This window comes from Molossus molossus, unplaced genomic scaffold, assembly GCF_014108415.1.
Source record: "Molossus molossus isolate mMolMol1 unplaced genomic scaffold, mMolMol1.p scaffold_m16_p_11, whole genome shotgun sequence".
In the NCBI taxonomy this organism is placed as follows: domain Eukaryota; kingdom Metazoa; phylum Chordata; class Mammalia; order Chiroptera; family Molossidae; genus Molossus; species Molossus molossus.
In genome coordinates, this window is record NW_023425346.1 from 86,485,691 (window position 1) to 86,497,630 (window position 11,940).

The window sequence follows — 11,940 nt, forward strand, 5'->3', positions numbered from 1 at the left end:
ACCTCTCCTCTCCCTCCTCCTCTCCCCTCCCCTCCCCTCCCCTCCCCTTACCTCTCCTCTCCTCTCCTGTCTCCACTGTCTCTCCATTCAGTGCTCAATCCATTATAATCAGGTTTCTGCCCCTCCATCCTTTGAATCCCCTCTCTTCAGGGTCACCAGCCTCCTCATAATAATCAAATCCAGTGACCTGTATCTGTAACATTTAAGTCGACCACAAAGTGGCTCCTTTTCAAGAGGCCACTGTCATGCACAACGGGGTGCTTTCTTGCATCTCCTCCTATGTCCAGCGTTGCTTTTCCTCTTGTACTCTTTCTTCACCTCTTTTTGGGGCTACCCCATCCATGCAAATCACTCACCCCTGCCTTTCAGTCCTTGCTGACCGTAAGAACCACCTGGGTAGTATTTTAAAAGGCAAATGCGTGCAATCCACCTGCAGAGGTTCCAGTTCATTCAGCGGAACTGAGTGGAGCCCAGGCAGACTCTGTTTCAAGCTTCCCAAAGGATTCCAATGTGGACCTGTGGTTGAAAACAACTACTTAGTCTGGCCGGTGTGCTCACTGGTTGAGCATCGACCCATGCACCAAGAGGTCGCCGGTTCGATTCCCAGTCAGGGCACAGGCCCGTGTTGTGGGCCAGATCTTCAGTAGGGGGCGTGCAGGAGGCCGCCATTCAATGTTCTTTCTCATCAATGTTTTCATCTCTCTCTCCTCACTTCCTCTCTCTCTAAAATCAATAAAGGAAAATTATAATAATAATACGACTGCCTTACATTCTGCTTCCCAAATTTGTCTCCTCCGAGGAATCACCTGGGCAGTTGTTAAATAAACTATATCGAGATACCACCTCCTTGATATTCTAGTTGAGTAAGGCAAAATTCAGAAGCCAAAAAGTAACCAGGGACTCTCTCTTCCACTCACATCTGTTGGGCAACATTTACAACCATAACGTTTTTGAGCATCTGCTATGTATTGGATAACACATTTCTTTTCTATTATGGGTGACCCTCAAGCTAAGAGCCTATGCACTCTGAGAGTGGTTTTCAAACATTACTTGTTTGTTTATGTCTCCTTTATTTGACTATGAGTTGCTGCAGGGCAGAGATTCTATCTTAATTCATTTTTATATGAATTTTATATGAACCAGCAAATTGTCTAGTACATTTTAAACATCTATGTTAAAACATTTTGAGGAAATGATTGACACATTTGTTTTGTCTAGTACATATTAGCTTCAAAATAAATACATATATTTGTGAAATAATGAATAAATAAATTATTTTTATATATCATCTCTGTTTCTAATGCAGATACAGATGGTGTTCTAAACCTTTTATATTCTTGGCACTTACACAAATTAGGCCAATGTTCATAATGATGAAGGAAAACTTTCTGTAGTCTGCATTTTTACCTGTAAAATTTTCTGTGTTATTATGTGATTTATATTTTTTGTTTTTTTATTTCCCAGGTGTTTTTCTCTTGGCACTGATTACAACTTGGCCAAATGACTTATGCTTTTTATGGTATGCTTTTGAATCCTCTTTGTGGGAGGTATAAAGCACATGAACTTTGGGGGTCAAACACATTTGGACTTCTGACTCTTTTCTTCTCATTTGTATAATGGGAAGAAGCCATACTTGTGATTTTTAATGATAAAACAAGTTCTGGCCTGAAAATTTAATTTATTTTGTTTCAGAATAAATGCTCCTATGAGAAAAAATATATAATATATAAATCCAATGGACAGTCTTTCTTTAGTTAATTTTCTCACTGGCCCAACCATCTTATATGTGACTATATTTTCATTAATCCTTATATTTTCCCCCAAAATCTTAGAAAATGTTGGGTCTCTCTTCCAATTCAAGCCTAACTAATCCACCTGTGCCTTTAATCACATTTGTTCCTTCTAGAATGTGCCACATTCTTTGTCTGTCTGGAAAACTCTGGTCCCCTCAAAACCCTACTGATACAGGCTTAGGCATTTCTCCCTCTATATTACCTCTCTCTGGACACAGGTTTTTTTATCTTTGTCCCTGTCCTAATGGACTGTAATTTTGATTTACAAGTTCCGTCCAGTAGCTTTCAAGCCACTCTAGGGCAAAGACGAAGTTTTATTCATTTTTCATCTCCCGGAGCTGAGTGCAATGCTGAAGTGTAGATATTGGCGGAACTGAATTACTCCGGTTATCTGACTTTCACTCCATCCTTACCCTCAGTTCTTCCCAAACCCCACACCCTCACTATCCTGCACCACTCGGAGACAGAAAAAGAGCTCGACGTTCAAATCTTTGCTGAACCTTTTTGTTTTTAACTGTGAAATTAAAGATTAATAGACCTGCATACAGTGTTGTTTATAAAATGAAGTGAAATCATGGATGTGAACAGCTCAGCACAATAAGTTCTCAGTAATTGCCAATCATGTGGTGCTTATCATAATTCTGGAACTGTTTTGTTTTGTTTTGTTTTGGACTACAGGGTTCCTCGTGAATCGAGGTGCTGAGAGGCAGGCCTCTGGAGCAGTCAGACCCGGAGCAAAGCCACGCCTTTCTTTTTTGGCACTTCTATCACAGACCTGAAATCCCTCTTCTCACCTTTTGTGCTTTCTTGAGTATTTAGGGAAATGATGAGCAGGCTGAGTAATCCTTTCGGCAGATAACACAATCTTGTTCGTGGACTAATCCCATCATGCCCTACATTCCTGTTTACTTCAGTCACCCCCCAGAACCATGTCATCTCTGTTTCTTGAACTCTCATCCCCGCATGGATTTTAACATCCCCTAATTGGGAGCAACCTTCCGCTCCCTCATTCTCCCTCAAGTCCTTGCAGTGTGCCCCTGGATTCCTGGTAACTCGGCCACTTACTTACTGGAATTCTTCGTTAAATATTCTCTCCAATTTCCTGCTCTAAAGCCTGGTGCCCTTGTGCACACTGCATCCCCTGTCCCCTCCCAAAAGGTGGTATTTCTTTTCCTCTTATATCTCATCCATCTTGAGGGGTAATTGTTCTCCTCTGTTTCTGTTGGGATTTCCAAACCAATACTGCCTCCTTCCTTTAAAAAACAATCCCAGCTCCTTTGAAGTTCATGCCATATGGCAACCTCCTATCAGAGCATCCTCCCCCCAGGCCCCGATCCGTCGTGTGCAGACACAGAGGTCACCCCTCATCATTCAGGGAAAATTTAGCAGGTAACTCACAGACTCTCCACCGTCACTCTGCGGTCATCCTCAGTGTTTTGATGTCTGTGTATCTCCCATCGTGCAGAATCCTCTCCGTATCTGGGGCATGTCCAGAGATCTTTTCCTCCTCATGTCCAGAGATCTTTTCCTCACCACCCTCAGCCACCTTCGCCCAGGTGATGTCCCAGATCTTGTGCCACCAACCACAGAAACACCCCACTTTGTAATTTCCTCTTTTTATTTATTGCCAGTTAATCCCTTTCATAGGCCACCCAAAGATTCTTCAATTCCATGGACAGACTGGTCCTATGAACTTTTACCTTTCATCCTCTTCACATCCTCACTTCCCTCCTACCCTGATATGAAAGACATCATTGCAATCACTCCTCACGCAATTCCTTCCCAACATTGCTCCCTCTATTCCTTTACTGTACAGTTGCCTGAGACAGACTCCACCTGGTTGAATCCAGCTTTTACTTATTTTGTGCCTGACTCTGAGAAGCTGGACATGATTTGAGAAGACATATGGTCACGCTGACCTGCCTCACTTAAAATGTCACTGCTACAGGGGGTCCCTGGTGCTCTCAGCTGCCCCATTGCCTGTCCCGGGTCATGTTACCTCGTCACTCTCCAAAATGACTCTTTCACCACTATCCTTTCCCTTCAAAATCCTTAATGCACTTTCTGCTCTTCTGTACTTCAGCTGATGCCCTTATTTTATACTTTACTGCTAAAGTAGCAGCAATCAGAAAAGAATATCCACATGTTCCCACCACCCAGTGTAGACTTCACTGTATCACTACTAAGCACTTTGCTTTCCTTCCTGTGGCAATGGTTGTACTCAAAGCGAAAGTCAACCCATCACCTCGCACCTGTTAGAATGGCTGGTACAAAAAAGATAAGAGATAACAAGTGTTAGGAGGTGGGGAAAGGACCCTTGTACACTGTTGGTGGTACTGTAAAATCGTACAGCCATCATGGAGAACAGTATGGAGGCTCCTCAGAGTATTAAAAATGGAGCTGCTGTATGGTCCAGCAATCCCACTTCCGGTGTATATACAAAGGAAATGGAGTCAGTTATCTAGAGAAGATATCTTCATTCTCACGTTTGTTGTAGCAGTGTTCACAATAGCCAAGCTATAGAAACCACTTGTGTCTGCCCACACATGAATGGATGGATAAAGAAAATGTTATATATAGTAATGTCATATATCTGTGTACATATAAACATACACACATACATCATTCAGCCATGAAAAGGAAGGAAATCTTGCCATTTGTGACAACATGGATGGACCTCGAGGACATTATGCTGAGGGAAATAAGCCAGATATAGAAAGACAAATACTGCATGATCTCACTTATATGTGAATTTAAAATAGTTAAACTCATAGCATCACCGAGTAGAATGACGGTTGCCAGGAACTGGGGGAAATAGGGAGATGCTGGTTAAGGAGTACAAAGTTTCAGTTATGCAACATGTTAAGTTCTGGACATCTAGTGCACAGTATGGTGACTACAGTTACCGACACTGTACTGCGTACTTGAAATCTGCTACGAGGGTATACCTTAAGTGTTCTCATCACACACAGGAAACAGTAACCGTGTGAAGTGGTACATATGTTAACTAGTTTGATTGTGGTGATCATTTTACAATGTATACTGATATCAAAACATCAGGCCGAACACCTTAAATATATACAATTTGTATTTGTCAGTGATACCTCAATGAAGCCAAACAGAAAATAAAGTCAACTCTTTCACAATTTAATCATTTTACGGTTTATCCACTGGACACCCTTCCCAGTCTCTTTACTTGAAGGCTTTGTTTCTATTAATTTTCCCAACCTGTTTTGAATTAGCACGTGTTCCTTATCTACTGGGGTCCAGTATGCTATCAACTCCCATCTTAGAACAAGTCAAAACAGACTTTCTTTGATTTCACATCACCATCCTTTGTGTCCATTTTCGCTTTCCCATTTCTGCTCTTTTCCACAAAACGGACACAGATGTCGTCTGTACCAGTGTCTCCACCTCCCTCCCCCCTGAAGGCTCTGCAGCCAGGCGCTCAGACCCAGCTCGGTGAAAACTGCTCGTCCACCTTGTCTTCTCATCGCCAAGTCCAAGGACGAGACGAGACTCCTCGCCCTCCAGCAGCATTGGACGTGGTTGACCACCACTTCCTACTTGAAGTATTTCATATTCTCAGCTTCTTAAATATTTATTCCCATTGTCTCCCACCTCAGTGCCCTCCTAACTTCTGGATTTTTCCCGTTAATGTATTCTCAACGCAGCAGCCAAACTGATAGGGAAGAACCGTGAGGTGAGTTCACAGATCTGCTCAACGAAACTCCATGGCCTCCTAGATCACTGAGAAATTTGAAAGGTCGTCCAGTGTTTTCTAAGGTTCTAGCTAATATGACTTGATTTTTGCCGACTAAACCAGTCACCACCCCCCTCCTAGGTAGCTCTGTTTCAGTCCTGTAGGCTCCTTGATCTCCCAGAATATGCCAGGTATACTCTCTTCTGCCTCAGGGCCTTTGTACATGCTGGTTTCTGTCTGAAAGGCAGTACTCTAAATAGCAGAGTGGTTGGCTCCCCAATTCATTTAGGTCTCTTTCCAGATGTCACCTTTCACATGAGAACGTCTTAAAAATGGCAATGCTCTCCTTGGTAGCCACTTTTTAATCAATTAACCTGTTTTGTTTGTCCGCACGGAGCTTAATAGCACCCGATACGTAACATTTTAGTTATTTGCTTGTTTGTTTGTTGTTTCTCGCCCACATAAAATCAAAGCCTCTGAGACCAGACGCAGTAATGTTTTTCCTTCTCACGGACACACCACCAGCAGCTGGCAGTATGTCTGGCACAATAAATATTGTTGGACGACTAAACAAAACCTTCTTTGGAATGTCTATATTCCTGTGTGCAGTAGACAAATGCTTTCCTGAAGTCGTTCAGCATATTTATACACAACTTAAACCAAATCTTTTCCACAGAACACTGAGAATTTAGGCCAACAGGTTGGCCACAGCCCTCTGTGAAATGTCTTCCCTCTGTCCTACCACGGCATTTCTTGATTCGCCCTTAAAACTCTCTCCATTTCCCACAAAACGCAGGGTGGTTAAAGTTCAAAATTAATAAAAATAAGAATGATTGGAGCAGGGAAGAAGAAAAAAAGAGATAATAAAAGGAGAAACTATTAAAGAAATATAAAATGAGAAAATTGTAAAGAAACTCATAAACTTCTCAGAACTGTATTTGGGGAAACAAGATCATGCAGAAGAATTTGGGAAGAAGACCCCTCCACAAGAGTGTACTCTCTACCCCCCTTTCTCTCTGGTAGATCTGGGCCATGCTCTGTGATGCAGAAGGAAGGACAAGCCTTTGGCCTCAGTTTCTAGCTGTCTGAGCCCAGGTAAGGATAAACAGGCTAGGCCCAAGGCAAAACTGTCAAGTGGAAAAACTTAGCTGATGTCTGGAAATTCCCTTTTCTCTGCTCCTTCCCAGTCTGGAGATATTCTCCCTTTGCTTCCAGTGCGAATACCCTTGTGCTTCTAAAAAGTCTTCCTTGTGTCAAAAACTAAAACGGTCTTAGAATATTTATCTCCAGGTTGTCATTTCACTTTTACTTCACTTAAATAGTAAAGACCATGCCGATTTTGAATTGTCCCAATAACTGATCTGATCTCCCATCAGATAGCACGGCAACATATTAGAACTGATCCCGTCCGGAAGGCTCAGGCCAGCCCGGTGTCTTAAAGCGGCGCTTTCATGTAAATGCTCAGTGTCTCTGGGTAAAATTCCTAGCCTCCTGGTTTCCTCCTCTTGGCATGCAGATGCCTGTGACCCCATAGCAGAGGGGGGAGGGGGGCTGATTCTAGTGTTTTCCTTTCCGTTTTCACAGGTTCTGGCTTCAGAGTAACTCATTCGTTCTGTTTCTCGAGTTGTGCAGGCCCATCTGCCTTTGGCTGGAGCTGGCGGGTGGTGCCCAGAGCTCAGCTTCCTGGCCCGCTGCTCCTCTTTGCCCCCCGATGAGCCCTCGGCTTATTCATCCGTCCTTCAGCAGCTCCGTTCTCCCTCACTCTGGAATGCAGGGACTTCTGGGTTCCCGGTGTGAGAAGCAGAGGCACAGACGTGCTGCCCCCGGCGTCCCTCTCCACCTCCTGTCACCATGTCAGCTCCCCTGCTGCTGGGCCGCGCTGGGTGTGAGGATGCTTCCCCCACGCCAGGGAGGCATGCCCCCGACGCGGCGATGCCAGGCTCCCTGTCAGGATGTTTCCATGGCCCGCTGCACACACGTGGGCCCTGAAGTGGAGGGAACCCAGGACGCTGGCAGCTTCCCATCCTCTCTGCCCCCTTCCCGTCCCCACACTGCACGGGCCGGAGTCCCTCTCCGCCTGCGGACGCAACGGTCCCTTTAACAAGAAACCATTTTGTCACTGCTTTTCCTACTCCGAAATGGAAATCACAGATAATATAACTCTCCTCACATAACTTCAAAAATCAATATTATATTCTCACTGTAATAAAAACAGAAAAAAAAGCGAAAGTAATTTACTCTTTATGTATTTCAAAATGAAAACGAATGCTTGGTCGTAACTGTAAGCAAAGACCCTGACTTGATCTGGCGGTTAAGCCCCTATGCAGAATCACCTGAATGTGACTGTCACAAACATAAATGCGGCACTGGGGACACACTCCAGGAGTGCTCAGCCGAGGAGATCCTGAAGGAGTGACCAAATCTCAATACACTTGCACATGAAACAACGGTGATTTTCTTACAATTTCTACTGGAGTACACTTCTGAAAAATTTAGTGCATAGTAAACTGGGCAAAAAAGACTTTCTGTTTTTATGCCCAATAACTTTAAACATGTTTTTGTATCTGTCCATGGCTCAGGATACTACTTAGTTTCAGCGAGCTGGCCACTCATCCTAGCTGTCCGGAATCCCTGAGCTCCACTCACCAAACAAAACCTGACCTCAGAGCATCATATGGCAACAATAACAAAAAACGGTCCGTTTTTCAAAATGCTCCCTAAGGGTGATTTTCAACCTATTATAAGAATTACTTCTCTGCATCATTTCCTCCTTCTTCACTTCAGGAGACTCACGGGGCAGCTGTCACTCAGAGGAGGTGTCCGCTTGTCTCTTACCGTGAGAAGCGCTGCCCAAGATCTGAGTGTGCTCATTACATAACTGCAGTTATGTAGTTTCCTCCTGAAGAGAAAAATGCGTTCAGTCTTTACACCCCAACCTCAATCTCTGTTCGCACTGGACCTCATTTCTATTAGCATACCCAGACACTAGCTCATTAACTGTTTTATGCTGATTTATTCATTTGATATTTTCCAAATTACCAAAGCAATATATGACTGGTAACAAGTTAAGCAATAGAATGTCGACTACAAAAAAGATTTCCCTCTTCTCTCATTTGATTTTCTCTTCTATACACAAGCATACCCTCATATACACACATTCACATGCAAACACATGTGCACACACATGCACACACTTTGATTTGATTATTTTAAAATTGAAATAGTACTATATTCTACACATTATCCTGGGTGTCCTCTTATCAAGTTAACATTATCTTTTGGCCACCCAAAAAACTGTAGAAATTAACTTTTTATTTATTTATTTATTTTTCTTTATTAATTTGTTCTTGTTACAGATGTTTCTCATTTTTCCCCCATTGACACCCTCCTCCCCTTCCCCCCTGCCCCATCCCCAGCTCTGTTGTCTATGTTCATTGGTCATGCACACATGCATGTAAGTTCTATGGTTTATCTCTTCCCCCACAAACCCCCCTCCTCTGAGGCTTGTCAGCCTGTAGCCCACCTCCATGTCTCTGGGTTAATTTTGTTCAGCAGTTTTTACAGTTCATTATATTCCACAAATAAGTGAGATCATGTGATTTTTGTCTTTCTCTGCTTGGCTTGTTTCACTTAGCATAATACTCTCTAGGTCGTTTCATGCCATCTCAAAGGACAAGAGATCTTTCTTTCTTACAGCTGCATAGTATTCCATTGTGTATATGGACCACAATTTTTTAATCCATTCATCTACTGATGGACATTTGGGTTGTTTCCAGATCTTAGCTATTGTAAATAGTGCTGCTATGAACATAGGGGTACATATATTCTTTCTGATTGGTGTTTCAGGCTTCTTAGGGTATATTCCTAGAAGTGGGATCACTGGGTCAAATGGAAGTTCAATTTTTAACTTTTTGAGGTAACACCATATTGTTTTCCATAGTGGCTACACCAGTCTGCATACCCACCAGCAGTGCACTAGAGTCCCCTTTTCTCCACACCCTCGCCAACACTTGTTTGATGATTTGTTGATGGCGGCCATTCTGACAGGTGTGAGGTGATACCTCATAGTCCTTTTAATTTGCATCTCTCTGATGATTAGTGATGTTGAGCACAGAAATTAACTTTTTAAATAAATAACATATAAATGCAAAGTTGTATACCCTCACATGCACTGGCATGTAAAAGTATGTATAAATAGGGTTCTATCATGCTACTTTCCAAGGAAGTTATTTTTACCTTTCACCCCACTCCTCCCCTCCTCTTCTCCCCTCTGCCTGCTACATCCTTCTCTAGCCTTTTTCTTTTTCTATAATTAATGCCCATTGTTCACAACATGAATCTCTAATTTCGATTCTACAAGTTATTTTGCTTTTTATTAGCCACCCTGACCCAAACTCTTTCCTCATGATTTTAATCTCTTGTATCAGTTACTCTGTGCTTTATGGCATTTCTTCCCTTGATCTTGAAAGTCATATATTCAAATTTAGATCCCAACATTCTTCATGCCATCCACTGATATATATATATATATAGTTTTCCAATCACTTTGAAAGGTAGAAAGTCTTGCCCAGCCGGTGTGGCTCAGTGGTTGAGCGTCAACCCATGCACCACGAGGTCCTGGTTCAATTTCCAGTCAGGGCACATGCCCAGGTTGTGGGCCAAATCCCCAGGAAGCAGCCAATCGATGTCCTTTCTCATTGATGTTTCTCTCTCTCTCTCTCTCCCCCCCCTTCCTCTCTCTCTAAAATCAATAAAGAAAACAATTAAAGGTAGAAAGGCTTTTTGTACTAGAGTACATCTCCTTATTTGCTATTGTTTTTCTATAGTGTTCAAGTTGCTGTTTGTCCTGTCCATCATCTTTATCCCATTAGGTTTCATCAGGACACCTGTTCTGAGTTTTTCTCATTCTTCCTATCCCAGGAAGCTGGGTCCCTGTCTGTGTTTTGTTGTTTTCATGTGTCCACTCACTGGGGCCCAAGCAAGCTTTGGAGCATCATATATCGTCTGAAGCACACCTGTCGCTGCCCCCACAGGCTCCCAGTGTAGCCCAGTTGCCTGCTGGTCCCCACTAGGATGCCCGGGGGAAGAGCCCCAGCTCCCAGGCTCCTCAGGCAGCCTCCAGGCTCCAGGAGGCAGATGAGCTCAGTCACTTGTTCAGCTGGTCCCCAACTCCGTGAGGGCCCAGGAGACCACACTCACTCAAGCAGGTTATACCAACTTTTATCTTAGGGGTCCTCAGAACCCCACAACTCAGCTCCCCCTCAGAACACAGGGTACTCTTCCAGAGCAGTCTCCAGCCTCCACCCACCCCGTCCCAGCCCTCGGGAGTGAAAGGACAGTGGCCGTCCTCCCGTCTGAGCGCTGACAGCGCCCAGCCTCTCTGGTACTCGGAGGGCCAGCTCTGCCTTTGGTTTGGCTCAGAAGAGGAGAATGGGAGCGGTTAAGATGTATGTCATTTTCTCAGGACCCCCCCAAGGTGGTTGTTTCTGATAGCAGAATTAGAAGGCCTTTGAGAGAAAGAAATAGGTCTATTTATCTTCCTAACTCTCTCAGGGACCAGTTTCTTCATGTTTTTGCAATAGAGATATAACTATTTATTGTAAAATAGAGAGAATACCACCTATTATAAGAGTTAAATGAGGGAGTGAGGGATGAGTGAAATGTGTGAAGGGCACAAACTTCCAGGTATAAAATAAATACCTCATAGGATCTAATGTACAGCATGGTGACTAAAGTTAACCGTACTGTATCACATATTTGAAAATTACTAGGAAAAGATCTTAAAAAGTATCCTGTGTAACTATGTATGATGACAGATGTCAATTGGATTTATTGTGGTGATCATTTCACAATGTATACAAATATCAAATCACTGTGCTATAGACCTGAAAGTAAAATAATGCCAATTACACCACAATTAAAAAAGGGTTTAAATAAGACATCATGGGCTACACCCCTGGCATGGTGCTTGGTCCATGGTGCTCAGTTAGTAATTATCAACACCCCTTCTGCCTCGGGTGCCTTGACACCGCACCTCAGTACATAGAGAGCTCTCCAGAATAGTTATGGACTGAGGGCTTGTAAATATTAGACCCAAAGGAAAACTTGAACCAAAGTGAGCAGCAAAATAGTATGATAATAAAAATTTTGTTTCTTTATTCATAAATTCAATATGTTTTATTGTCCATGATGCCAACATAAGAGCATATTAGTAGATTATATAAACAGCATCAGATACTACAGGTATTTTTCAAATTTATGATGGAATCCAAACTTCAAAATATTGTATAGTCATAGTTTGGAACTATGCCAATATGACCAGAAAAAAAAAACAAAAGTGCGTAACCATAGCTGGAGGACCAACTTTGTAGAAGGCCATGAAATTCCTTCTAAATAAAGTATACCAAGGGACTGTTCTGGAAACAGGACTATAATATGTTTCTC